The sequence below is a fragment of the Gordionus sp. m RMFG-2023 genome, chromosome 5, assembly GCF_954871325.1.
Source record: "Gordionus sp. m RMFG-2023 chromosome 5, tfGorSpeb1-WG-v2, whole genome shotgun sequence".
NCBI classification, from domain to species: Eukaryota; Metazoa; Nematomorpha; class Gordioida; order Chordodea; family Parachordodidae; genus Gordionus; species Gordionus sp. m RMFG-2023.
This window is the reverse complement of record NC_088779.1, coordinates 30,964,191-30,983,528: the sequence shown is the minus strand read 5'-3', so window position 1 is coordinate 30,983,528 and position 19,338 is coordinate 30,964,191.

Below are 19,338 nucleotides of genomic sequence, written 5' to 3'. Positions count from 1 at the left end.
ATGCAATAAAATTTTATTATCAAATAAATACCCTCAATACCCCCAAAAAATTTTAAATATAAATTCATATAAAGGTTTTTAAAAATCTTGGTTTATGCATTATGATAATTAATATTGAAAAACTAAAGCAAACAAATATTTAATTTAAATTAATATTAAAAAAGTATATATATATTTTTTTGTGTGTAACACATAGTTAGGTTTCACTAAGGGTTTTACACGGACAACATGTGATCTCCAACTGAAGCAACCCAACTTTGTCAAAGAGTTATTATATCTAAAGTCTACGCTAAAATAAAATACCTCCAACTCTTCCCTAAGACTCTACACATTATGGAACACCTATCCCAGATGTTGATTGAACGAATAGATTACAGAGAATGGTGTTTATGACGAGAGAATTTATAATAATTTCACATAGTTAATTTTATTATTAAAGTGGATACACAAATTTTTTCTAAAATTGTTTGTTTAATTAATCAATATTTATTAAATATTTATATATTTTTTTAAAAGTAATTATTATATTTAAAATTATTTACCAATAAATTATTTCATATTAAAATCAATCAATTAATATCGACATCATAATTCGATCAAAAAGCAGGGACTACTTACTTTGTTCTTTAAGAATATATATATAGATAATGATTTTTGGATTTTAGATAAATACAGGGAGTAGGAAAATTAAATGACATTACAATTTTCTCTATTTTTTTTAATATTTAAGATTAATATATATATAGATAATGATTTTTGGATTTTAGATAAATACAGGGAGTAGGAAAATTAAATGACATTACAATTTTCTCTATTTTTTTTAATATTTAAGATCGATAGAAGGCTAAAAATAGATTTTTTAATTACCAATATAACATATTTTCTACATGTAATTAAATTTAGTTTAATAATCTTGTTAAAATATATCGTATTCTTTATGCGAACTGTATTGCAATAATCTTTAAGTTAATCGAAGCTGTTTTTGAAAATAATCCCTAATCGGACTTAACATCATTTCATTGTAAAGTAATTAAAGGTTAATACCTTCAACTCTAGAGCAAACAGATATATTACAATGTAATACTTCTAATCCCCTAGAAGAGTAGAGAATGATACTATTTCCTTATCTAACAACATTTTTATTCAACTCACTCTCTACAGCTATGAACAGCCTTAGTGAAGTATTATTTATAATTAGAAAAAAGCGCCTGAGAGGGAAAAATATACTGATACAAGTTTGCAAAGGAAAATCTTACATCCGGCAAAAAAATTTTATAGAAATATACCACTTGAAAAATATGATTCACACCCCTTTATACGTTTTTTCTTTTTAAAAAACTACCAAAAAAATAAACAATTTAAATTTGAATGAATAACTTACATATGTAACCTGGAATTAAATAAAACATGAAATTAAATTGTAGAAGAAAAGGCAGACCAATCTTTATCTTTATAGAATGCTAAATGAATCATATTAAGTTTCAGGGGGTGAGAAACAAACACAATAATTAAATATATTGGGCAAAGGGAATATGAGTATCCCAGTATTATTAACATATATATTTTTCGATTATTGAATATTGAAGGCGAAAACATTAGGTCCTAAATAGCTTATAAGTTCCAGCTTACAAGAAAATTTAAATCGATTTATAATACTGTAAATAAAAGGATTTTATTCTGATATTTTCAAATATTTATAGTTAATCTCATAAAGTTTCTCATTGTGGAATGGAAAACAACTCACCAATCATACAGCAATATAAATATTAATTTTAAACTCCAAATAAAGAATAAAAGAAAGAAAGAAAGAAAAGAAAAGAAAAGAAAAGAAAAGAAAAGAAAAGAAAAGAAAAGAAAAGAAAAGAAAAAGAAAAGAAAGAAAGAAAAAGAAAAGAAAAGAAAGAAAGAAAGAAAGAAAGAAAGAAAGAAAGAAAGAAAGAAAGAAAATCCCACTTTTAAAAATTTAAAATATAAATTAAACTCACTCAATAATTTTCCTTCAGATAGTGAAACAGATTTCCTTGATTCTAGTTAAAAAAAAAATATTTTTTTTTTTAAAGTTTCATACGTTTCTGACTCTTTGTCAGAAAATTAAAAAAAAAAACCCCCAGCCCCATGTATTATGATTAGGTGTTTAAATATTCTTACGTTCCTTAGCTTGAATTATGTTAAAATATTTGGTGTATAAAGCATTCAATTTTAAATTGTAAACGAATTATTTTGTTTTTATATGTTTAAATAACATATAAAAAGAAATAACATATAAAAAGAAATAACATAGTTGAGTCAAAATTATTTAAATCGCATATAACTAGTATTGTTAAACGGTTCGATTCGAACCGATCGTCAAAAACGGATAGCCAGGAAAATGTTGCCCGAGATTCTCCCAACAGATGTTCAATCCGATGTCCCATCTATGATCAAAATCTTTAGGCTCGCATAATATTTTACTGGATAAAATATTAATGTTAATATGCATATATTCTATTTCATATCTAATTGCTACTAGATTTTTTTGTTAAAAGAATAATAAATTGGCGAATGAATAAAATAAGGAAAATTTCCCTTTACAATTACAGTAATATAATTATAACACAACATAGATCAACTCGTAAAAGATACGAAATAAAATGTGTATTAATTTTATATAATTATTCTATCTTACACCATGTTCTAGGACTCCGTGTCTTCGCTAAGGGTACTAAGGGTGATTTGGGCTTGTCATCAGAAAATCCTTTGAAATTTAATTTAAAAAAAAAATATAAATGGAATAAAATTAGTGTTGTTTAGATGGCTCATTTTGAAATATTTTATTAAGGAAAAATATAATGCAAATCATAAGATTTTGTTCATAGTTAGCACAAAGATTCATAAGTTTTTATATCTAAAGAATATTTTTTTTAATAATTACTGATCAAGCAACATATGTTTTAGGTTTTTGGGTATATTCCCCCCTAAGAAATAAAATAAACCAATTTGGAAGGACATTTTTTTAAAAAAAAATGTCCTAACCCTCATGAGGTTAAAAAAAAAATCAAATTATGACACGGCACAAAAAAAATAATGCAGGTAATTAGATTATAATTCTTATAACATTTTTTTATGGAAATAATTCGAAAATAAAATAATTAATATTTGCTAATAGTGGATAGAAAAAAAACCTAAATTTTTCAGACATTAGCCTTGGTCGATAATAGGAAATGTCATAAAAGACAATGTCGGAGATTCAATTCAATCTTTTTTATCTTTCTTTTTCGTTCATACTTTATATATTTAAATGCACATAATATTCACTTTAAATAAGAAAAATTTCCTATTTATCAAAAGGTCTTTTTTTTCAATTTTGCAAAATGTTATTACACCCAGAATTTCGGTATATATTTCAAATTCTTGGTTATTGATAGGATAAGTGATTAAAATAAAACGTAATCTTCAAGATAAACCGTAGTGTACAGAATGCATATGGTTGATTCTCAAAATTTCTTAGTGAAATTACCTTAGAACTTAGGAATGTATTTCAAATTTTGGTATTGAAATGATAACTTATTTTGTTAAATATGATTATAATCTTCTAGATAAACACCATGATATAAGAAATTATTATTGTTGATTCTCAGAGTTTACTAAAAAAATAATGTTATTTGCTATCGTTTTATTAATATATTATTTGTAATTGTTATCTAAAGTGTGTCTTGCGAATAATTCTTCCAAAACTGATTTTTATGTAAATTTTATATTATGAAAATTTCAAACTGTGAATTGTTTAATTAAAGATTTCAAAAAGTAAAATTTAAAAAAAGCATGGAATTGTTTGACTCACCAGATAGAAATGCTAAAATAAAAATAATATACAATAACATTTTATATATATCAAATGAATACATCATCAAAATCCAAAATTTTAATTATATAAAGGTTTGAAAAATTCATTTAAAATTTATATAAAAGTATTTTAAGCGTCTAATGGTATTTTTTAAAACATATTAGGGTAAACAACATTAGCCCTCCATATGAATCTCTTCACATTCAATCTTCTAAAATTAAAAACAAAATCAAAATAGCTCCAATTCCCCTCAAGACTCCATGGAATGCCTTCCACAAGATGAATCTTTCAAAATGACAACAGTAGTTAAAAACATTATCTCTTTTAAGTTAATTTTTTTTAAGATTGTACACAAATTTTAGAAATTGCTTGATAATGGATCAATATTTAATATAATATCTTTTAAAGTAATATTATTATTTATAATTTTTTACCAATAAATATTTAATATAAAGTCTATGGCTTAAACACCCTAAAAAATTGTATCTTAAAAAGAGAGATAGTAATTTTAAAAATATATAGGAAATATATGTTGTATATCAGAAACATATGTTATATTCAATTGCCAAAAAGACCATTTACTTTATTCTTTAAATGATAATATTTTTTTATTATAATAGCGATAAATTATCTTTAAAAACAATGCTTATTATAATCTATATGGTAGTTAAATTTATATAGGTTCTTTTAGTAAAATTATTAACAAATAGGAAAACAACTTACCAATCAGACAGGAAAAATTAAAATTTTAAAGTCCAAAGAGAGAAAAGAAAGAAAAAAAAATGACAGAAAGAAAAGAAAGAAAAGAAAGAAAGAAAGAAAAGAAAGAAAGAAAGAAAAGAAAGAAAAGAAAGAAAGAAAGAAAAGAAAGAAAGAAAAGAAAGAAAGAAAAGAAAGAAAGAAAGAAAGAAAGAAAGAAAGAAAGAAAGAAAGAAAGAAAGAAAGAAAGAAAGAAAGAAAGAAAGAAAGAAAGAAAGAAAGAAAGAAAGAAAGAAAGAAAGAAAGAAAGAAAGAAAGAAAGAAAGAAAGAAAGAAAGAAAGAAAGAAGAAAGAAAGAAAGAAAGAAAGAAAGAAAAGAAAGAAAGAAAGAAAGAAAGAAAGAAAGAAAGAATATTTTATTTAAAATATAAAATATTAATTAAACTCACTTGGAACAAATTCCCATGATTCTAGTAAAAATCATTAAATGAATAAAAGATGAATCCACATAAAAAGAAACGCGGGCTCATCCAAAGGAAAAATTTGGCGCCTTAATTTCTCATAGTGCCCTATTTCGTATAAAAAAACATGATCAAAGTATTTTTATACGAGATTGTGTTTTTAAACATACTCGTATAAATCTTCTTTTCTTTTTATTATTTTAAATTGTTTTTTTTGTAATAAACTTGTGCCATTTGAGCAATAATTTGGATTATTATTTTTTTATTTTCAGAAATGAGATACATTTAAATATTTGAAATGGCCATTAAATTTGCATTTTAATTGATCTGCATTCTCAACTGATCAATAAAATTCCAAATTTTAACGATGATTTCAAATATATATATTTTTTTAATTTAAATAAGAAATGAGGTTTTTGTCAATATTTTTTTTCCTCCAAAATTAAATATAATATATAGATAAAAGAAAGAAAGAAAAGAAAGAAAGAAAGAAAGAAAGAAAGAAAGAAAGAAAGAAAGAAAGAAAGAAAGAAAGAAAGAAAGAAAGAAAGAAAGAAAGAAAGAAAGAAAGAAAGAAAGAAAGAAAGAAAGAAAGAAAGAAAGAAAGAAAAGCATCATTGAAAATGCTAACTTTCGAATTTCTGGTGAGGAAAATTCAAATGACACAAGTTTTTTGCTCCTAGCATAAATCCTGCGATATTTATTATTTATATGAGACACTTAAAAATTCTTTATCTTATATATTCCTCGAAGTAAACATTCATTGAATTTTTAATAATTTTTTATATTTAAAATGATAAATTTTGTCGTGACATATTTGATACCTCTAATAAATCTATAAAATGTATAATAATAAAATACCGGTTGATAATCCAAGAATAATTAGTATAATAGTGATTAAGTAGTAATTGTATAACATGGTAGTAACTTTAAAATGTTAGAAAAATTTCCAATATATTTTCTTAAAATTTTATAAAAATTATAATGGTTAATAATTAAAATATAAGTTATTTAAACTTTAAATACCAAATTGGTTTTAAAATAATTTATCTTTCTTGGTTAAAAATTTTAAATTATTAAATTATTTTCCAAGTTTTATTAAAAACATGTTTGTTTAAATTTTGTTTTATAATTAAAGTTCATTAAACTTTATTTCTCTATGAGTTAATTTAAAATTAATAAAAAATTCGTAAAATAAAAAAATATTTTATCAATTTTTTAAAAAATATTATTTTGCAAATCGGCAACACAAGTATTACCGGTAGTGTTGTTAAACGGGTCGATTTGAGTCGATTTTTTAAAACCGCTAACTCAACATTATAGCCAGGAAAATATTGCCCTAAGGAGTCGTGATTCTGCCAATAGATGTATAATTCTACGTGCTATCTAAGAGCGAAAATCAGCAGGCTTACCGCCATATTTTTCTGGATAAAATATTGAGTTAGCCATTTTTTAAAAAATTGGCGCAAATTGAGCCTTTTAACAGCACCAATTACCAGCCTTTAACTGTTAACATACCTTCTACAATGATGCACAGATACATTTTAAAGTTCCTTTCTGTAACAATGATATCTTCTCAAAATCAATTTTAATATAAAGTGGAATATTACCTCAACAAGCTCTAAAACCGGAGGCCTGTATATTTATCGCTATGGGCTAGTCTAATCAAGTTAAGCCTCATATAAAATTATTCCTTTGTATAGAATAATTTTTCATTCTATATTGTCTTCATTTTTTTTCTTACAAAATTTTATTAATTTGTAACTTCGTTTTTCCATTTATTTATTCTTTATTTTTATTCTTTTATCTGTTCCTTTTTTAATAATTTAATAGTTTCTTAACAAGTATTCCGATACTTTTCAATATCTTAGTTTTCTTAACTTAGAAATCTTTTCCTCGGAAATTAAGGATCTTACCCAAAAGATTATTTATAATTTATATGAAAAAAAAAACAAAAAGGAAGAGGAACCGTGTAAAGTTTTGTTGAAGGGATTTGATTTTGATTTTTCATCCTAAATACAATTCGGTGGATTCGTAAATTTTATAAATATAATTCTTGGTAAATAAATAAGAGTGATGGAATTGGTGTTCGGTTCGATTGGAATATTAGGAATGCTTGAAGATTTTGCTCATTAGCACATATTTTTAACTCATATTAGTGAAATCTTGAAGCTATGGCGATATTTTTTCTGGATAAAATATCGAGTTAGTCATTTAAGAATCGGCTAAAATCGAAGTGTTTAACAACTAATAGATATGAAAAGAGGTCTTAAATTATAAAAATACAAAAATTTACGAGAAGCAAGAAAGGGCGAAGTATAATTTTAGCATAAACAAGACCCATCAAAATTTTATAATTCTCCTTTAGGAGTTTTATTAATTTTGAAATGTATTCACATATTTTTAAAAAAATATTATATTATAATATTTAATTAATAAAAAATTATATTCTCTATAAGTTATAAATATAAATTTAAGTTTCATTTTAATCTTTCATAATGATTAAAAGCTCAAGTTCTTGAACCAACTCATTGTTATGGCCTTAATCTGATAATATTTTATTAGAGTTACATTCAAAGTTCTTTCTTAAGCTTTAATTTTAGTATAATATAAATTTCAATTTTTACAACAAACTTAATTTTTTCTATATACTTATCTTTATGAGAACAAATGAATTGTCGCCTATGCTTATTAATTAAACCAACGCTTTTTTTATCCGATATATACATATATATATATTGAGAGTTAAAAATTGATAATTGTATCTTAAACTTTAAATTAAATTTATTTAAATTATAATGATATACTTTCGGGAAGCAATACACTTTCTAAACTATATTTTTGAATGTTTATGTAATTAAAGTTTTTAACTATTACATCATTTTATCAGTTCATTATTATAATTGTTGTTTAATATATCTTATATATTATTACAATTTTTATTTTAACCCTTGTGAAAATAACATTATTGAAAAAGATTTTAAAACATAATATAAACAAAACTGTTTAGGTGTATACAGGGGTTGCCAGGGTCAAAATTTTCAAATTGCTGGAGAAATTTGGTATATTTTGCGGGCTTAATATGAAAATTGCGGTAAAAATAATAAAATTTGCTAAAAAAAATATTTTAGATTGTGATTAGCCTTTATTCATTCTTATAATTGCTTTATATAAATATTAACAAAGTCGGTAACATTTTATAATTTCAAAATAGGTAATATTTCATTGAGGACCATGTGATTTCATCACGAAAGCGTTTGATCGGGAATAACTTTTTAATTCAACAAGATAATGACCCAAAGCATACATCCAGGCTATGCAAAGATTATTTACAAAATCTACAATATGGTATTCTCGAGTTGATGACCTGGCCATCCCAGTCTCCCGATCTCAATCCAATCAAGCTCTTATGGCATCCCCTTGATCGACAAGGACGAAAAAGCCCTCTAACCTCTTATTCGCACCTTTGGGAAGTATTACAGAGAGAATGGAACAATATAACTTCCGAATATTTAAAAAATCTCATCGAAAGATTACCAAAAATTTGTGCAGCAATTATTATGATTAAAGGTGGTCATATTGATGAGACCAAAATTTGACTTAATTAATTGCTGTTTTTATTTTTTGTAATTTTATGCAATAATATTTAAACTTATAATAAATTTGATAAACCTCATATTGTGTGTTATTTGTCTTATTTTAAGAAAAATTTCTACTAGAAAATGTAGGGTGGACAATCATTTATGACTGGTAGTGTAAGTAAGAAAATATTTTATAACTATATTATAATTAACGTTCTGATCAATGATGAGCAGTGTAAAACTAATAAAAAAAATAAAGTGTTAACAAAGGTAATTTTGGTTGAGTTGTATCTTTAAATACCAAGAAGGGTCTAATATATATTAAATTTTAATTAATAATTCTTATTTCATTAATTAAATTTAAAAGGCAATGATGGAAAAGATGGATGTGAAGCCATGCGCATCATTGCTAAGATAACAGAAAAATACTTCAGTTAATTCGGCATTAAATGAATTAAACCATATTTTTCCCATCAATATATTATTTCAGCACCTTTTTTTTTAGTTAAAAAGTCTTAAGAAAGAAAGAGACATTTATTCAAGCATGTAAAATAATAATAAGCCAACTTGCGGATTGAATATTATTGAAATTTTATATATTATGAGATAAAAGGAAAATGCAACTATTAATGTATATGCCTTTATTATTGAATATAATTTAATTTTTTACAAGTTATTTATATTTAATAATTTGTGTGAAACGAGTCAAAATTATCGTTTATATTACAAATAGGAAAAAAATATAATCATCATTTTCATCTGATTGTGATAATATATATAATATAGTATTACAATGATTGAAATATTTTTCTTAACCGTCATATAGGTCATTGTTAAAAAAAAATATAGTTCAAAGTACAAGGGTACTTGAATTTTTTAGGAAAGAGAAATTTAATATACATATATAAAATCAAATAAATAAATAATAAGCAAAACGAACTTTTTACACAATTATAATTGTCACGTTATTATTTGAAATTATTTATTTTTTTAGAAATTATTTTGTTTGATATTTATTAAATATATAAATAGTCGCCTGATTATGCTCACCTCTAACTCTTTCCATTAAGGTTTCATGGCCTCCCGTCTTTCATCTGACTTACACATAAGCCATCTTTCTCACTTTCCTGACCACTTATTAGAAGCGAAGAAAATTTGGGATCATTACAATCTCCCAAACACTCCATTGACCCTCCTCATGTTGGTAGAGAGACTAGGATATTGCCCTCAATGAAGGCTCCGTCGCTTATCTAAAATCGAACTTTCACGATGATGATCTCACAGGTTTTCACCAATTCAACCAAGGATCTAGTTACGAGTTTCTGAAAACCATACCCTCTAACAATCTGTTTTCCGCTGATGAGTTAATAATTTGCATATTGGACTACGGCTCAATTGCGAAATTGTTCTACCGTACCAATGTAAACATTGAGAAACCTAGCGTTGATCGCAAGGATAGACATTGCTTCCATTATCGCTTTTGATCGAAAGCCGTTTTCCACGGTCCTTGGTCAAGGAGTGAGCTCCTGGTTTGGGATTTTACCTGCATTGATTTAAATGCACCATCTAATTACAACGTCAACGCCCTCGCTCTCGCAGAATCCCGAAAAATTATAATGTACAGTTTCTTAGACCCTTCTTTCTTATTCATACCCATCGTCTGCTCCATTCTCACTACCTTCGGTAGCAAAGCTCAAATGTTTTTTTTAAGAATTAGGCAAACGGATTCGTGAAAATACCGATCAGCCTAAGGAATCCCTCTTCTTACGACAAAGACCTGCTACCGCCATTATTCGCTCTTAACTATCTAAGTTTTATCTCTTCCATCAAATAACCCTCCATTTTTCTCTCTTCCCTTCTTATTCCTAGCTTCCTTTTTTTAAAAATTCCTTATGCTTTTAAGTAAACTCTATTTTTAAACTTTTCACCAGTATTAATTATTTCTTATAAAAAAAAATAATTATATGCTATTACATTTTGTTAACATATTATTATATCAGCTCCTATTCAAATAAAGTAAATTATGGCAGGAAAAAATAGATTTAAATAAATCTAATTATTTTTATATGACAAAATTATCCTTCTTTTTTTCTTTCTCTCTTTCTTTCTTTCTCTGTTTCTTTCTTTCTTTCTTTCTTTCTTTCTTTCTTTCTTTCTTTCTTTCTTTCTTTCTTTCTTTCTTTCTTTCTTTCTTTCTTTCTTTCTTTCTTTCTTTCTTTCTTTCTTTCTTTCTTTCTTTCTTTCTTTCTTTCTTTCTTTCTTTCTTTCTTTCTTTCTTTCTTTCTTTCTTTCTTTCTTTCTTTCTTTCTTTCTTTCTTTCTTTCTTTCTTTCTTTCTTTCTTTCTTTCTTTCTTATCGTAAGCCAAATATTAAAATTTAATTATGTCTACCCTTTGCTAAAACGACTTAGATTAATTTAATTGAAATACATTTAAGTAACTGTTGAATTAAGTTTTTATCTTAAAATCTTCATTGGTACAAGGGCGATTCTTTCTTCAATGATTGAATTTCAATAGTTTTCTAAATTTTACCAGAGCATTAATAAAACGCAATTTTGTTTGACAAGTTTAGCCTAAAAATTTAGGGAAATTGATAAAATAAAATCATGTCTTGCCAAGAGTTCTGTAAACGTTACTTCAAAAAAGAAACGCGGTTGTTACTGTTTAAAAAAAAGAAACTCCTAATCATTAGAGTTCCTCGCAGTGGCGTAGCTAGGAATTTTCCTTAGAGGGGGTCCATACATATAAAAGGCTCGCCCCCAGACCCTTTAACGGGCCTTCGCCTTTTGCCCGGCTTTCGACCGGGTTTATCTTACAAATCATAACCATATCTTCGATAATATATAATAAATATATTTTTTAAATGCATCAATAATATGTTATTATAATTTAATAGATTATTCTCAATGACTTTATAATAATACTATCCAGAATAATTTCAATAGTAATATAATTGATATAAAATCACTTTTAGGTCTTTTGAACGTATAATCTAAAAAAAAAATTTGCTCTGGGAGGGGTCCAAACCCGAAAACCACCCCCGTAGCTACGCCACTGGTTCCTCGTTACTTAAAAAAAAATACTTACATAACTAGTTACAGCTACTACTTGCATTCCTAAATAGTAATCTCGTGTTATCTATCATAGTATTATTTTGTATAATCATAATTATTCATTTAAATTTTAAATATGCCCACTCCCCACAATTAAATGCACCCCCCCCCCCCCATAAAAATTTCTGGATTTATGACTGAAGGGGCCAGGGAATGAAAAGTCGAAATGCAAGTTGGACATTAAGAATTATTAAATAGAAAAGTTCAAGGTGAGGATGATATAGTACTTCAAGATTTTTATTATGTTTGCCAGAATGCCAATTTATTTTGGGAGACTACCAGTCTATGTCTTGATCCTGCCTTACAAATTTGGTATACAATTTTTTGGAATATTTCGATAAAATGTTCATTTAAAATCTCAAATATCAAATATTTTTTTATTTAATTCGTTTTAAAAAATGATTAATAAGATATATTAAAGTTTAAATATATTTATTATTTTACAAGATGTATTAGAGTCGCTTGTATGTTCCAATGATGCTTCGGGATCTCCAGAAAAAAAATCTTAATAATTTATACAAAAAAATATATGATCATTTATAAAAAATAATTCAAATTTTAACTTGCTATAATTTCAAAAAATATCAAGATTGATTAACACAAATATTCCATATCCCTATAAATATTTTATTTTTAAATCAAGATACAAAAAAAGTATCTAAATTTAAATATATTTCGTATAACTATATAAGGAATAAATATTTTAACAATATATAAAAAGCAGCTACTTTATGATAAATATCTATCTTATCTAGTTAATTATTTTGTAGCGGATATATGCCATTTAGCAATGTTTTATAAACCATATTTTAATTTAATTATTCGATTATATATCATGAATCCTATTTTCCAAAAAAAATATGAAATCTTAACTTCTTAATTAAAAGTTAATCTTTTAAGCAATATTAAATTTTTGTATGAATATAATTTCTCTTTATAAATATAATATATTATAATGATTGAAAAAAAGTTAGATCAGGTCGCCTATGATTTTGGAATTCAATATAATCTTTAAATTGACAGCATAGCATAGCTAAAACAGGCTGGCGAGTCCGCGGCTTGTCAGCGCATAGGATTAATCAGGGTTGTTAACCAACCTTCTAAGAAAGGGGTTCAGGTTTGGGTTATAGTTCAGTGAAATACCTCTGAATCATGTTGGGAGTTAGAAAAATAAAAACTTATAAAATATAATATAAATAATAGAAAAATCAGTTTATCATGAAACTTATTTTACTGTATACCATAAATATAATTAATCATCTTAATTAGGATATTAGCGAATTATCTATCTTCCCAAAATTGAAAAAAAAATATTAAAATTAATATATCAATTTTTTATGTATATATAATTATCTATTAAAATAATTTTTATATTAAAAATAAAAATTAATTGGTTATAAATTAAATAAATTTTTTATCACCCTCAAATTGTTTAGGTTGGGCATCTTCTGCAAAATAAAAATAATTAAAGAAGGGAACTGGTAAAAATAAAAATAAATTTAACCGGATATGAATTTGGACGATATTTTTTTTTTTAAAAAACAAAAAAAAATTCATCTCAAATATTTATGTTTTGAATTTTGATTTTAAAGTAAATTAAACTTACCATAGAATTGAACTGCTATAAAATAAAATATTTGCAATGATAAAAACAATATTTCATGAGTCTTTCATTTTAATTCGTTATAATTTGTTTAACAGTTCAATTTATTTGAGACTCGATTTGAATAAATCGCCTATGTGGTCTGGAACTTATTCATAGAATGCTAAAGAATAGTGCTGTAAACGTTACTTCTAAAAGCGAAACACGTTACTAGTTACGTCAAAAAATAAGGAGCGCGTTACCTTATAATTTATTTCACCTCTTTTTTAAAATTAAGTTTTAAAAGTAACGCGCGTTACTGGTTTTTCAGAAAGTAACGGGTTGCTCGTTACTTGAAAACCAATAAATATTTCTTATAAATATATTATATTATAATATTATAAGATGAGATCTTTTTTATGATAATTTTTTTTAAATTTATTTTTAACAACTGCTATGACGAAAATACTGAGTCGACTCTAGACTTATCAGCAGTTCTGAGACTTATATGATCATTATGAACATAATTGGTAAAATTATCAATCCTTTGTGTGTAGGCTTTACAGGTAGAAAGTGTTGTATTGTTGAAAAAAGAAGAAATATATTTAATATAATACATAAAATGTCAGTTATTTTCTGACAGGGGAATTAAGTTTTCCTTGGGGAAAGAAGAAGAGATGATGATCACGGGGGGTTTCATTGTTAGGAAAAACCCCTAGTTGGAGATTGGGAGATATTGGATTAATGGTAGAAGATGTCAGCTGTGTGGACCTTTGGGAGATGAAGAATTGGATAATTATGATTTATTATATTATATTTTTCTACATATTATATATTAGATTGTTGTTGTTTTTAAATGAATAAATTTGGGTCGTCTTATTATGAAATATGGTCTGTTATAGTGGTGCACGATGACTAAGATTCCTGAGTTATTCGGCATTTTAAAGGTAAAAACAAAATTTTTGTATACATATTATATGAGAAATTTTGACAATGCAATGCACTAAAAACTATATAGATAAGTGAGATTAAGGGGTGAATTTAAGGATTTCTATACTTTTATATTTAATTTAAAAAGGTGCAAGATAGAAAGTATGTAATGGGTATTAGGCAAGAATATGGAAATAAGATCAGGAATTTAAGACAGTAATATTTGTTATATTATCTTATGTCTAAATGTATATGGTACATCCAATTTTGATTATTATTTGATATGAGACTCATTGAATGGTGTTATAGGTATTCCGTCATAGGAAGCTAAACCTCATGATCAGCAGGACAGAGAAATTTAGGAAAATATATATGGAAAAGACTTTTATAATAAAGTGTGCATTATAGAATTATGCATTTTGGGGTTTTTAAAGGGATGGACATATGTGGGATTATTTATTATTAATTAATGTTAATAGATTGTATTTGTAATTTAGTTTCAATTAAGGTTGATATGTTATTAAGGGATTTATTGAGGGTGAGTTATTGTTGTTTATTTTGAAGTAATTAACCATTTTTATGAAATAGGGTGTAATGTGAATTACACATATGATATATTAAATTTTGTTTTGAAGTAATTAGCCATTTTTATGAAATAGGGTGTAATGTGAATTACATATATGATTTATTAAATTATGAATGATAATTTGAAGGAATTGAGGTATGATGAAGTCAGAATAATATCCAATGTTAGAGGTGGATAGTTATTTTGATTTATTGTCTCATTTAGTATATATATAAATTGGATAGGAATTTATATGATATATTAGATGAGGTATAATATTTTTTTTTCCAAATTATGAAATCTTTATATTTAATATATATATTTTTTTAAATTATAAAATTTTATAAAAAGTTATATTTGCAATTATTATATTATTTTTATGGTATGCAATGATGTGAAGGGAAAATATTTTTACAGATAAGGTCAGCCCGTGTTGATGGGTATGCCTTGAGGTGAGAATATTGTTTAGTTTGCATACTGGAGAAAGTTTTTTTTGGTGTAAATTTTTTTTTGTAAATTTATGCTGCATATTACATTTTTATCTTTGCAATAATTTTATAGCACATCACTATTCACTATTTATTTATGAACATTTTTTTAAAGAAAAGACTCAAATTATTTTATATTGTGAAGGTATATTAAAAATTCTTTACGTATATACCATATAGCCCATTATATTCTCACTTTTGGTTACTTGGCATTCTACATTTTTCTGAAATTTGTGCTAATTGTGATGACAGAGTTAGGTAGAAATGGTATATTTTTCTTAGGATACTGAGTAATTCCTAGATGGAAAATATGTATTTTCTACATATAATATTTGTTACTTCATATAAAATATTAAATGTATTTGTATATGTATGTATTGTAATTTTATGTAGAATCTTTGTTCGGCAAAGTTTCGCAATTATTTGTAATACCTAAAGATAGATTTTTCTATTCATTTTAGGAAATATTTACAGAAATGTAGCTTTGTTTTTTTTATACATGATCGAAGGGAAATTACATGTGTTGAAATTGCATTTCACACATAGACATGTTTTCACATTACAGTATTATAAAATCATTATTTCCTAATTACCATGAATCATACCCAAATAATGTATATTATAGCTCATAATTCCCAAATGCCTTAAAATGAATGAATTATTATGTTTTGCGGATATTACATTGTCCATATTTATGTTCCATAGATTATAGATGCAGATACCCCAATGTACATGTCATTATTGATAATAGGTGTTTTCGCGATTATATATTGAAATGTATCGGAGATATTATATTATAAATCATCATAAGGGAAGACGATTCGACAAATTCCCTGAACGTCTTCAAAGCGTCTCGATACAATTCAAAAAGGTGATTCGATACAATTCAAAGGGGTGATTCGATACAATTAAAAGAGGTGATTCGATACAACACCACCACAGAGAGAGGGACGTTGGGCTTGTGAAGGGTGGGCGTGTTGTAATTGTTGAAAAAAGAAGAAATAAATTTAATATAATACATAAAATGTCAGTTATTTTCTGACAGGGGAATTAAGTTTTCCTTGGGGGAAGAAGAAGAGATGATGATCACGGGAGGTTTCATTGTTAGGAAAAACCCCTAGTTGGAGATTGGGAGATATTGGATTAATGGTAGAAGATGTCAGCTGTGGACCTTTGGGAGATGAAGAATTGGATAATTATGATTTATTATATTATATTATATTTTTCTACATATTATATATTAGATTGTTGTTGTTTTTAAATGAATAAATTTGGGTCGTCTTATTATGAAATATGGTTTGTTATAGAAAGCCCATTAGAATATTTTGTGGACTCAGTGTCCTGGGAAATTGCCGCTCCCTTGCTCTGTCATCTCAGGAGTAGTGAGCTGGTTTCCTAAATTTTTCCTTGATAAGGTCAGAAATACTCTAGATTAAATTTAATCAATAAGAATATTGAAAAACATATCTCAATATATTTTATAAAATTTAAAGTAGTTTGGTCTGAAAAAAAAATACAAAATAAAAATAAGGCTTTGAATAATATCTTTGAAATGGGAAGCTCCAACTAAATAAATATTGGTAAATATTATGAATAGAAATATATCTATAATATATCTTTGTTGACAGAATTTGAAATAAGCAGCTTTAAAGGTTAAAAATTTATATAAATATTTGATAAAAAGTTATGAATGCCTTTATTGAACTAAATTTGTTTTGAAAATGAGGAATAAATAATAGAATAGATTATTAAACCTGTTCATATAAAAAATAAAAGTGACAGAGAATTCAAATATTGAGATAAGGATATCGAGGCGATGTTTCTAGATGAGACCTCTGTGAGTCTAAACAATATAATTTTATTATATTGTGACAAACCATAATATTTAGGGATTTCTAATAATTATAAATTTTATATGGAAATTATAAGATAACCGGAAAAATTATACAACAGATAACTGAGGTTCACCAAAAAAAGAAAAAATATAAATCCACATATAAATTAAAAAACGAAACCATAAGTTTTTTTAAAAGAGATCAATTCATAAGAAAGAAAGAAAGAAAGATTTTTTTTTGAAAGAAAGAAAGACAAGCAATAGTAAAATATTATTCTATACTGTACACTTAAAATTTAAATAGTAATTTTAAAAAAAATTTTGTCATATAAAAATAATTAGATTTATTTAAATCTATTTCTTCCTGTCATAGGTTACTACATTTGAATAGTAGCTGATATAATATGTTAACAAAATGTAATATCATATAATTAATTTTATAAGAAATAATTAATGTTGGTGAAAAGTATAAAAATAGAGTTTACGTAAAAGGATAAAGGATTTTTAAAAAAAAGGAAGCTAAGAATAAGAAAGGAAGAGAGAAGACATAAAAATGTAGGGGATTCGATGGAAGAGATAAAACTTAGGTGGTTAGAGCGAATTATGGCGGTAGCAGGTCTTTGTCGTAAGAAAATGGATTCCTTAGGCTGATCGGTATTTTCACGAATCCGTTTGCCTAATTCTTAAAAAAAAACATTGAGCTTTGCTAACGAAGGTGGTGATAATGGAGCAGGCGATGGGTATGAGTAAGAAAGAAGGGTCTATTAAACTGTACATGATAATTTTTTGGGATTCTGCCAGGGCGAAGGCGTCGAAGTTGTAGTTAGATGGTGCATGGTCAATGCAGGTGAAGTTACAAAACAGGAACTCACTCCTTGACCAAGGAATCAAAGACATTCCATCTAGAGGTTTTCCAACGATCCTAAAAATGCCGGTAGGTTCAAGTCTAGATGGAATGCCTGCGGATTTGTAACATGATATCATTGCATTTGGTGTGCCGTGGAAAATGGCTTCGACAAAAGCGATAATGGAAGCAATGTCTATCCTTACGATCAACGCTGGTTTCGCAATGTTTACATTGGTACGATAGAACAATTTCACAATTGAGCCTTAGTCCAATACCAAATCTTAACTCATGAGCGTAAAGCAGATTGTTAGAGGGTATGGTTTCCAGAAACTAGTAAACCGAATCCTTGGTTGAATTGGAATTGGTGAAAGTGAGATCATCATCGTGAAGATTCTATTTTAGATAAGCGGCGGAGCCTTCATTGATAGCAATTACAGAATCACAAATTTGAAAGATAAAATTGAAACTTTCTAACTAGGAGAATTTGTTTTTTTAAGTCCTTCAGAAATAATTCGATTGTATTTCGTATTAGTGATTTACTAAAGGTCAAAGGTTTTCCATTGACCCTTTTCTTTTTTCCTGGAAACCCTTTATACTCATCAAATGATGGCTAAATAGCTGCTCTTACGAAATTATACTCATTTTTTTATATAATTTATTTTAACATCAATATAGTTGAAACATCAATTTATTTATTTAATAATTTAATATTTTTTAGAAAGATTCTGTAAGTTTAAATATATTTTAAATCTAAATAATATTTATCGACAACTTCATTGTTTACTATAAGTTTTCTTAGCTAGCCAACAACCTTTATAAAATTTCACCGGTTTTGATTAGAATATTCTATAATTTTCCTTTGGTTTTTCTCCTTTATTTAAATAAGTGTCCAACTAAATTTAGCTTCTTTAAATAGGTAGCAAATAAAATTGATCTGATCACCATAAACAATAATACTTTACGCTAATTAATGAATATAATCTGGAATATTTTCTTGATAGAAATATTAAAAAAATTCTCTATTGTTTTGATAATTGATTCAAATCACAAAATTAATAGGTTTTGCACGTTGTAATAAATATTTTTAAAATATTTTTAATTCTGTCTAACTATATTAATTTCTTATATATTTCTAATAATAGAATCATCATGATACAATCATGTTTTTTTCTTTGAATTTAAATTTTTTTTAAATTTTATTGGAAATAAAATGTTACGATAAATTTGAATTCGATATTTTATGGTTTGACTAAACTGCAAAATGCTTAGACATTTTTTGATGTATGCTCTATTTAATTGAGGTGAGATTCATTTTCTTGTGATATAAATAACTTATTTAAAAAAAATTATTAATTATATTCTCTTAAAAATAGATGCAAATTAACATCTTAATCCTTTTTGTAAAAGTTTATTATT